Source organism: Dipodomys merriami, unplaced genomic scaffold (genome assembly GCF_024711535.1).
Source record: "Dipodomys merriami isolate MVZ:Mamm:240054 unplaced genomic scaffold, mDipMer1.0.p SCAF_553, whole genome shotgun sequence".
NCBI lineage: Eukaryota > Metazoa > Chordata > Mammalia > Rodentia > Heteromyidae > Dipodomys > Dipodomys merriami.
Window position 1 is genome coordinate 130,326 of NW_027206128.1, and position 11,150 is coordinate 141,475.

Below are 11,150 nucleotides of genomic sequence, written 5' to 3' on the forward strand. Positions count from 1 at the left end.
TCCCCTGCCTAAATTGTAAAGTTCATTTTTCACCATAGTGTTTTGTGCATATCAACATTTATCCCTATTTAAGAATTTTGTATTTCCCTTTCCCCTCCCCAAATTTGAGAAATGTAAACACAGGATGTAGGCGCACCAACTTCAAATACAGTGAAAACAGAGGTTAGAGCGTAGGGGAGGAACATATAAAGGAATAAAAAAAATCACATCACGAATTATAAGTATCTTAAAAACAATAGCAAGAAACAACAAAAAACACGTCTGGTTCATTTCCTGTAATATCATTTTATCTGATATGCACATAGCTTATGATCTATTCTGCTTATCCCAGACATATATTAGCTGTTGAAAATAAGGGAAACCATGGGACCTATGTTTCTTTTGACTTGGCTTACTTCACTTATTAAATTTTTTTCCCAAGTCTTTCCAATCCTTAACAAATTGGGTGATGTCATTCTTTCTGATGGAGGCATAAAATTTAATTGTGTATATACACCACATTTTCATGGTGCATTCATCTTCTGTGTGCCATAGAGGTGAGCTCCATATCTTAGCTATTGTAAATAATGCTGCAGTTAGCATCGTTGTGCTGGTAGTTTTAGTATGGTCTTCTTTGTGATCATTTGGGTAAATCCCTAGAATTGTGATTGCTGGGTCATAAAGGAGCTTTATATGGAGTCTTTTGACCAGCCTCCATACTGCTTTCCAAAGTGGTTGAACAAGTTAACACTCCCACCAAGAATCAAGTAAGGTTCCCTTGTGGCCACATCCTCTCCAGCATCTTTACTTGTAAAAATATGGAATGATTCAAGAATTTGCGTGTCAACCTTGCACAGGGGCCATGTTAATCTTCTCTGTATTGTTCCAATTTTAGTGAATGTGCTGCTGAATTGAGCACAGAGAATTTTTTATATATAAAGTGTAATTGATTTTCTTAAACTAGACAATTCAAAGAAAAGTAAGTTTTGAAGATTTCTCATGAAATTTTAGAACCATGTACTTCTTATATAAGCACACATTTAAGAATAGACAAGATTAACATTTCAAAAACAAAATAATCCCAGATATTGTTGTTCAAGAGATGTGTAGGATGGGGGGGTATTGGATGGGGGGACAGGGGAAGGCTGGGAAGGGATGTGAAGGGTAAACAAAGGAGGAGGCTGCAATGCTTGATAAGAAATGTACTCATTATCTTGCCCGTGTAATTGTAACCCCTCTGTACAGTATGTTCGCAAAAAATAAAAATAAAAAAAGAGATGTGTAGGAGGACGAATTCAATTATTCTGTACAAGGCACCTGTCATAATGAACACTGTGGCAAGTGTTAAGGTTTGTTAAAAGTTTTAAATATATTTAATTTTGGGAATTTGTTTATATAGGCCAAAATTAGGACTGTTTGTCAGGTTATACAACTTTTCTATAAATATTTAAGATTTATGGTAGCAAACATATGCTACTAAAATGTACACTTCAGAGTTTATAGAAACATTACTAATGAGATGTTGCAAAGTCTTAGTGTAAAGAAGCAGAGTGAAGAGTTAAGACTTTGTTAACTGCACAGTTTCTCTTAAAACTTTAGGGTTTCCTTACTTTATATGTTAGTGAGGAACAAATGATGATATAAGCCATATAGAAATGATGAGATGAGTCATAAAATGCAATCTTAGTGGGTAACTTTAAAGACTACATGTAGCCTATAAAACTCTTGTTGAACATCATAATCTTATTCAGTGTTAAATGTACAGGAATGTGAGAATAGTAAAATCAAATATATAAGTACACTTCAAATAGTGAAAACACTAGTAATTCTTTGGTATTTTATTTTATTAATAATTAATATTTGTTATTATGTTTCTTTATTTGTGGTACTGTTTCCATTGTAATATAATAAAACTTTTTGTTATTCATCATCAGGAGGTACTTTGAGAAGGTGACTGGGATGGCCAAACCATTTTTTATAGTTGCATGTAGATTTACAAAAAGCAAAATTAAGAACAAAATATTGATTAAAAAATTATCAAGTACAGTCAGAATCAGGAAGGATGATAAATGTCCACACTTAAAATCTTAGCCCTAGGCTGAAGCAGTGATATTACAGTGTTGAGGTCACAAAAGTGAGAGACTGTATTTTGTTTTGTTTTTTACTTTGATTTTGTTGGCCATGGGGTTGAACTCTGGGGCGTGGTTGCTTTACCTCAGCTCAAGGCAAGTGCTACCACTTGAGCCACAGAACCACTTCTGTCCTTTTCTACTTATGTGATGCTGAGGAATCAAACCCAGGCCTGATGCATGCAAGGCAGGCACTCTACAACAGCCCCCATCCCAGCTCCTGATAGACTGGGATTTAAAAATTCATCTAAACAATATTTGCTTTCTGCTATGGGTTATATAATGAAATATATGAATATCTTTTCATATTTTTGTGCATTGTTATACTTCTAAATTTATACTAACCCCAGCCACTTTATTATTTTCAAAGTCATGAAATATCTCTGAGAGTTTGCTAATGTGAAAATTGTTTTAGCATTTTAAATTTCTTCTGAGTCATTTTTATTTTTTATTAAAATCATATTTTGGGTTGATGGATTATCATACATCAAATACCTTCAAATATATATGTAGAGTCTAAAGATAACAGTATGAATATTCTCATACAGCTCTTTTTTATCTGTTATGCACTTTCAGTATTATTATATTTCTCCCTCTTTCACGCTCTCTCGTTTCCTCTCTTTCACTTTCATGCTCCATGTCTGCTACATAGAACTTGTGCTGGTGAGCCGTGCACTGGTGGCTCACGACTGTAATCCTATCTACTCAGGAGGCTGAGATCTGAGGATCGTGGTTCAAAGCCAGCCCGGGCAGGAGAGACGGTGAGACTCCTATCTCCAATAAACCACCAGAAAAATGGAAGTGGCACTGTAGCTCAAGTGGTAGAGCGCTCGCCTTGAGCTGAAGAGCTAAAGGACAGCGTCCAGGCCCAGAGTTCAAGCATCACGACCTAAAAAAAAAAAAAAGAATTTCTGCTGGTCTACTATTATCCTTGAGGATCCAGTGGCTTTGTGGGAACATGATGGGGACTAACATTTTCCCTTGCATTCTTTAAGAATTATGAGTGACATGCTATTATTCTTTGCCATTCTAAATGGCAAAACAACAGGTCTAGGAATTCCTTTTCACGTTTACTACTATTACAAATTTTATCTCATAGGAATCATTTGGATGGATATGATATTTTAACTTGGGCTGGGAAGGTGGCTCAGTGTTAGAGAGCTTGCCTTGCATGCATGAGGCCCTGGGTTCGATTCTTCAGCAGCACATAAGCAAAAAGAAAAAAAAGCCAGAAGTGGCGCTGTGGCTCAAATATTAGAGCGCTAGCCTTGAGCTGAAGAGCTGAGGGACAGTTCCCAGGCCCAGAGTTCAGGCACCAAGACTGGACCCCCCCAAAAAAAAAAAGATATTTTAACCTGTGACCTAAAAGTTCTTTTTCTTTCACAAACAACCTTTGTCTTTGATTATCAGTTTGTAACTACATGTAATTAAAATAAAGCTCTCCTATGGAAAATAGACTGAAGTTGTTCACAGGGATGAAAAAGAAGGTAATGGTGGAAGTGAGTACAATAGAGCACAGGTCCTCAGAGCAGTTTATCATGAACACTTTGTGAGAATGACAATGTTCTGGGAACTATAGATTAAGTCACTGAACAAAGATATATATGCATATATTTGTATATGTATATTTATTTATATATGCATATATGTGTGTATATGCCCTTATATTGTACACATATATGTTACTATACACACAAATTCACATATACATATACACATGTATACATGCACGCATGGAGAAAGACCCATAATTACAGCCAACACATGTTTCATTAGTTGCTGAAAATGCCTTAGATGGAATGCTTGGAACAAAATATGTTCAAGATGTGTTTGTCTCTAAGACTTCTTTTACCACTCCTCTTATCTCTTAAAACAGGTAGGTTTTGACAGGTTGGACTTGCAAAATGCAGTACACGTCATAGCAAGTTACTCGGAAACGTAAGTATGTAAAGATCATATGGTGTCTCCCTGATGCCCAAGGAATGCTTGCTCTTATACACACTCTCAACAACCAAAGTAGCAGGAGAATATAATGGTAAAGAATAAAATTATAAGGCTTTAAATGGCATCCATCTTTGAGCTTTTTTCCAACAGCCAGCATCAATTCCTAAGCAGATTAGTGAGTCCTCATAAAACTGGACCTCAGATCAACAGGTAACCAACTCATGTGAAAAGTCCTATGAGAGAAATGCTGATTGAGGTCTTGGTGATTTTCTGGCCAAGAAAATAAGAAAAGAAGAGATTATTTTTAATATATTAAAGTTTGAGAATAATTTGTAACCTGTCAATAAACTAAACCAACTGAAAAAAAAAAGGTGTCCATTTCATTTATATGCTCTTGGACTTGGTGAGTGATTTTACTTGTGTCTACACAAGTAGAATCAGCATAAATCAAGCCATCATTTCTTCATTTAATATACAAAGATAGGATTCAGGTTGACCCATTGTAATAATGAGATGTAAAAGACACTATCAGAGAGTGGGTAGAGGGATGAGTTGAGGAGGTGTGAAGAGAAGGGATGATAGGGGAACACAAAAGATGGGGTAAAAATGCTCAATAAGAAATGACTCATGCCAGGTGCCGGTGACTCATGATTGTAATCCTAGCTACTCAGGAGGCTGAGGTCTGAGGATTGTGGTTCAAAGCCAGCCAGGGAAGGAAAGTCCGTGAAACTCTTATCTCCAATAAACCACTAGAGAACCGGAAGTGGCGCTGTAGCTCAGGTGGTAGAGCAATAGCCTTGAGCTGAAGAGCTGAGGGACAGTGCGCAGGCCTAGAGTTAAACCCATGACAAATAATAAAGAAAAAAAATTGTATTCATTACTTTACTTATGTAACTGTAACCCCTCTGTACAGTATCATTACAAATATATATATATATATATATATATATATATATATATATAAAAGATACAAGGAAAACTTTTGTATTTATAGGAAGTTGTATTTGTCACTCAATATCAGTAAGGTATTGGTTTTAGGACCACAGGCATATTAAAACATTGGATACTCAACTATTCTACATGAACACAGGATATTATTTACATTAGAATCTGCCTACAACCTAGTGCAGTGTAATTGCTATGAAAATTTGTACTACATTCTATGTTTGTAATAAAAAATAAAAGCATATGCACTGTCAACAGATACAAATTATTTTCAGATAATTTTTGTCTGCATTTTGTGGATGGAATTGGGAGCACAAATTTCATCACCAAGACTGGTCTGCAAAATATAACAAAAAGCTAACACAGCATCATTGAATAGTACTGAACTCCAAGGAAAAGTACTTGAATTGAGACATTATGAGAAAGTGTAAGCATGCAAGTACTTTTTAGAAATACAGTACTAGTTTTCTCATGGAGAGCTTTCATAACACTTTGTGAAACACAAGCCAGAACCTCTCTGAAGAGTAAATGGTTTTCCCTCAACTTTCTGTCATGCTCAGTCATTATCAATCAACATATAGCTAATCTTGAATAATCCTTTAATAAGAAAATGTTGATGGAATGTTTATATACAGAAAACTTGGGAAGGCTAAATTTTTCCAATGAGGATAGTCTGTATTCTATGATCCAGCAGAGAGAAAACTAGGTAAGCATCCATTTACAACCTTCTGAATAATTCTGATTCTGCCCATATCAGTTATCTATCCATATCTGTGCCCGTGTGAGAGGATTTTAAATGACTTTAGTGTTTTAAAATTTAATTTTAAATGTGGAATGAAATTAGTTCCAATGCATTACCTTAAGATATTTAGAAACACCTAAAGGTGTCTAAGATTTTTTTTATTTGAAGTGATGGGATATTGGAATTTGGTTCTCTATAGTATAAGCAATTTGCCAAAAGAATTGGCAAACTAAAATTGACATTTGCAGCAGACTTGACAGTTATTTAATTTTGTATATTGAAAAAAGCATAAGCCTCAACAATATGTCAATGCTATCCTGTTATTTATCTCTAAAGGTTTATGCTTCTGGTCTCTTAAAATTAAAACCAATTTTCTTAATCTTTAGCTAGTTGTGCAAAGGGGTTTCACTCCACCATGTCAGCGTTGAATAGAGTGTATGTACATTTCATTGTACAACACATCTGGATCATTGTTAATCTTTCCACTTTTCTTCCTTCCCTTTTCCCAAACCCACCTATCCCTTCAAGTTTCCTACTTATATTCTCACATATGTATGTTGAGTGATCTGACTGTATTAGTCCAACATTTCCCCCTGCATTCTTCTGTCCTACTCCCTTTAAGCCCAGCTCCTTATTTAAGACTTATTTCAACTTCATGGTATTTTGTAAAATATCTCTTCCTTTGGCATTTGGCTTTGGGCTTGCCACATCCTCACTTCCATGTTTGACCTACATAAATGAGGCTATTTCTCCACATTTACAATCTGTGAATGGCTGAGATAGGTCTCCTTTACTACTCACCTTCTGTCCTAAATTTAGAATTGGACCTTCAGGGCCATCAAATAGAGCTTTTTTACTTTCTACACACTGAAGATGGAAGGGAAATAATTTCCATGCTCTCAACATTATGCTACCCATCATGAATGTCCATCACTTATCACTTCAACAGTCTAAATTTAAAGTTATGTTTCTACATTCTATTCACACATTTTAAGTGAATATCGAGGACAATTTACCTAGTATTGGAAGTTTAGGGACGATTTTCAATTTCTGATGATAGAAACAGGAGTCAGTTTTAATTATGCAGAACCCACTATGTAGTGAGTGCTGTAGTCTTCTAAATTTTCAATAAATTTCGAGTTACTTTTTATTAATAATTGAAAAAGTTTTATTTCAATATTTGAAATGCTGTCCCAATTATTTTAAAATTTTCACATTAAGTTAGAATGAACTCCCCCCCACACACACACAGACATTTCCCCTACTAGTTCACGTTAAGTCTCCTTTGGCTTTATTGTTTGAGGGGATGAAGGTAAACAGATGAGGGTAAACAGAAAGATGATCATTACTCAGATATCTCCTTCCTCTTCTGTTTCTGCTATTCTTTTTTTAATTTTTATTTATTTTTATTGTGAAAATATTGTACAGAGGGGTTACAATTACATGGGCAAGATAACGAGTACATTTCGTATCAAGCATTGTAGCCTCCTTCTTTGTTTCCCCTAACCATACCTTCCCAGCCTCCCTGTTTCTGCTATTCTTGTAGAAAGGAAGAATGGAGCAGGGAACAAGAGTAATTCTTGGGCAAGGGAGCATTCTTGGCATAATAATTATTGTTTCTCAGAATCACTTAAACTGCATACTCTTGCCTTGACTCCAACAGTAACCTAACTCTGGCTTCCTTTGTGCAGGAGTAAGCACACTAACTGGTTTTACATGAAAATTTGTATTTTATATCTCAGCTTACTACTACCAAAAATACAAAGCTTTGGTTACATAAATGCAAAGGCACTGATTGTTCAACAATACCTTAGTGAGAAATAGACAATTCTACTCAGCTCCCCCTTCCTCTTCTATTATCCTTCCTTCCCCTCCCCTCCCATCACTTATCCTCTCTTCCCTTCTTCTTTCTTTATGTCTCTCTCCTCCATATTCATTTCTATCTTCTCTCTTTTTCTCTTCCAGTAGCAAGTGATTTGGTTTATCTGGCAATACATATGTAATTGAACAAATATGTTTTCTCCTCTTTTTGTGAATATTTATTATTAAGAAGTGAGTTCTAGCAGAGCACCAGTGGCTTACAGCTCCATACTGGGTGAGTTCAAATTTGACAATGGTAATTCAAAGCTATTCCAAGTAGATAAACCTAAGAGATTCTTTTCTCCACTTGTGGTAAAAGGAAGAAGTGTAGGTGTGGTTCTGGAGGTATAGAGTAAGCATTGGGAATTAAAGCTCAGATTGTTACACGAGGTATTCAGGAAAGGGTTAAGTTTATTCATCATTCCCTCTGGCACCAGGCCATGTTGGCCCTCCATGCAGCTGGGAAAGTCCTGGAAAAGACCTGAGAAAGAGAGCCTCTAGGGCTGGGCTAGGCCTTATCTAGGGTATGGGTGGAGAAAGGTGTGGCCACATCAAATTCAGTTATGACCTCAGCAAATGCAGATGTAATATCTTCCAGGAGTGCCAGTTGCCTAGGTAATGCAGGTACTGGGAGGAGACTTTGCTTAGAGGAGGGTGGAATCTGCTCGCTATCCAGAAACAGACCTTATATTCCAGCCTTTTAATAATCATGAAATAGGGTGCGGATCCTTTCTGGTTACTTCCTGCTGACAAGGTGTGTCGAAATTAGGGGTAAAGGGCTGGAATTTGGTCCCATCCCAGAGAAGGCAGTGAGCTGCAGCTGTCCCTTGGTGAGTGTGAGTCCTTTGATAAAGTCTGGTGGAGGCAAGTCTCTTGGATGAAGTCTACAGAAAGTCTCATGAGGCATTGAGGAGCTGGAAAAAATTATTAGAGAGCAAATAAATGGCAAGTGGAAGGACTGGGGCTGAAAAATGTTGGAAGAAATGTCCTTATCTGGTGACTAGGTAGAGGAAAATTTAGGTAACAAAGGCAAGAATGTGAATTCCCATACAGTCAAAATGTAGACAGGTATGAACATTAGATGGCAGGCTTCTTATTTATATTGACCTCCTGGCTCTGGTTAATTTTGAAAGGGCAGGCACAAAATGCATGATATGACATCATCTCCTCTTACTCCTCTCCATGGTCCCTTGTTCCCCAGACTGGCTGAATCTAGGGGCTCGTTTCTGGGATGACTTCTCTCAGTGAGTATTCATGGAGATTTGAATTCAAGGCCTGGGCACTGTGCCGGAGTATCTGCTCAAGGCTAGTGCTCTTACAGTACCACTTCCAGTGTGTGGCGGATTAGAGGTAAGAGTCTTCAGCCATACTTCCAGCCTGGCTCTTTGCAGATTAGTTGGGAGATGGCGTCTTAGGGATTTTTTCAGCACCGGTTGGCTTTGAATTGCAATCTTTGTCATGAAAACTCTTTATTATTTCCAATTAAACAACATGGAGATCAATTAGAATAAGTAGAGTTTACCTAGTCCTTACCAAGAATTGACCAAGTAATATGCTGCAATGACAAAACTCGTTAGATGTGAGAATCTTAGCACATATATGCCCAATATTTTAGAATCACGTAGACAGTACTAGAATACATAACACAAAACCAAAAAGGCAAAACTCAAAATCTAAAATTTTTTACATTAATATTTAGACATCTTTGCTAACAAAGCACATCAGATAGTTGAGCCTCAGGTACCAGGGTCTGAGAAAAGAGCAACTTGTTAGCAAGGTACAATAGAATACATGGATGGAGGTGTAGTAAACTTGGTGGAAAGTTTTGGGTTAGATAGGACCAAACCCTGAACCCACCATGTGGCCAAATGACAAACTCACGATGGTGAATTTCTGAAAAAATGCAAAGAAAGCCTGAACAAATAGATTAAGCCTAGATTGGCTAGTCTTTGATAGGGAAGCTAGAGGACGTCCCCAGAACCCAACTCTCATCACACTCTTCAGGGCACAATCCAAAAAGTTGTAGAAAAGAAAGGGAGAGATACACGAAGTTGGACATGATTAGCAGAGAGCAAAGAGATCCTGAAAGTGAACAGACTGCTGACCGTTTACTATTGCAGAGGCAAAAATTGTCTAAATCTGAGAAGAGACTAAAAATATTAGGTGCTCTGGCTATCCAGGGAGTGTAGGAGGCATTTCAGAGGGGTTTCACAGCACTGGAGTTACACACAGCTCCCCATTAAGGGTATAGGAGAGAAAAAAAATCAGTGAGTGAAGTTGGCCTTTTCAGATGGAAGTGGCCGCACAACTTACCACTGAGCTCTCTAGGGGGGACTGGCCAAGCAACCAGAGGCAAGTGCCCTTGGCTCCAGACGTGACTGGGCTTTCAGTTAAAGGCCTAGCAGGTTCTTCAGTGTGGAACCACTTCTGGAGAGAGACTGAGCAACAGAGAACCCTTAGAGAGTAGTTTACTCACCAAAATGTACAAGCATGGAGGTGGATGCAGAGGCCAGCAAGGAATTGATTCACTTTGTCCACAGCAGACAAACCGGTTCCCAAAAGGCCTTCAGAACTGCTGTATTCCTCAGAGCAAAAAAGGGAAAAACAAACAAAAGAAATAAAAAAAGAGAGGAATCCCACCTCCTATCCTGACTTAAAGCCTTTCCTGCTTCAAATGGCACCATTTATGTTAGGTTTTTAAAAAGCGGTTGCTGAGTAAGAGCCACATCACACATGTGGTAAGGAGTAGGTTTATTCATCAATCCCGCTGTTACCAGGCCATGTTGGCCCTCCACGTGGCTGGGAAAGGCCTGGGAAAGACTTGGGAAAGACCTGGGAAAGAGCACGTCTGGGCATGCGCTAGGCCTTGTCTAGGGGATGGGTGAAGATAGGTGTGGCCACATCAAATTCAGATGTGACCTCAGCAGATGCAGATGTGACATCTTAAAGGTGTGCCAGTTGCCTAGGTAACACAGTTATTGGGCGGAGACTTTACTGCAAGGAGGATAGAGTCTGCTCTCCATCCAGGAGCAGACCTTACACAGGTAGACCACAAGGCCAGGAGTTCAAACCCCAGTACCAGCACAATATAAAAAAAATGAGTCCTTTATCTTTGAAAGGGGATATTTCTCCAAAACTTCATACCCAGGAAAATTTTCAAGGTCAAAGACTGTTTGAAAGGCTCTGTCACATCTTAAACTGATTTCTCTGCTTGATCCACATTATGAAAAATAGGAATCACACTTCACATAAAAAGTATGCACATTGTTGAACATTTTTAATGTTCAGCAAAATGTAAAAATTGTTTATATTTTTAATGTAAAGGAAGGATGGGAAAAGAATTTACCTCATTGGGTGAATTAGGTTTGACTCACTGACAGACTTTTGCAAGTAAATGAGGGTCTGTTTACATGTAAAGAAGTCTACACAGATGAATTTCTAGGAGGGAGAACAAGCTAGCTGCTGTCCAGGTTTGAATCAAAGTAAGTTTATTCCTATGAAATGACAAAGAGTAGCTCATCTCATAGAATTCTATGCGAGCAGCAATTTCG

The 11,150-nt window shown here is 37.7% G+C and overlaps 1 non-coding gene across 1 annotated transcript; it reads right to left on the minus strand.

Moving 5' to 3' along the window:
• Positions 1-791: 791 nt before the first annotated feature.
• LOC138811976 (U6 spliceosomal RNA) lies at positions 792-898 on the minus strand. Its single transcript, XR_011367531.1, has one exon. It is a non-coding gene; the product is annotated as a U6 spliceosomal RNA (small nuclear RNA).
• Positions 899-11,150: the final 10,252 nt, after the last annotated feature.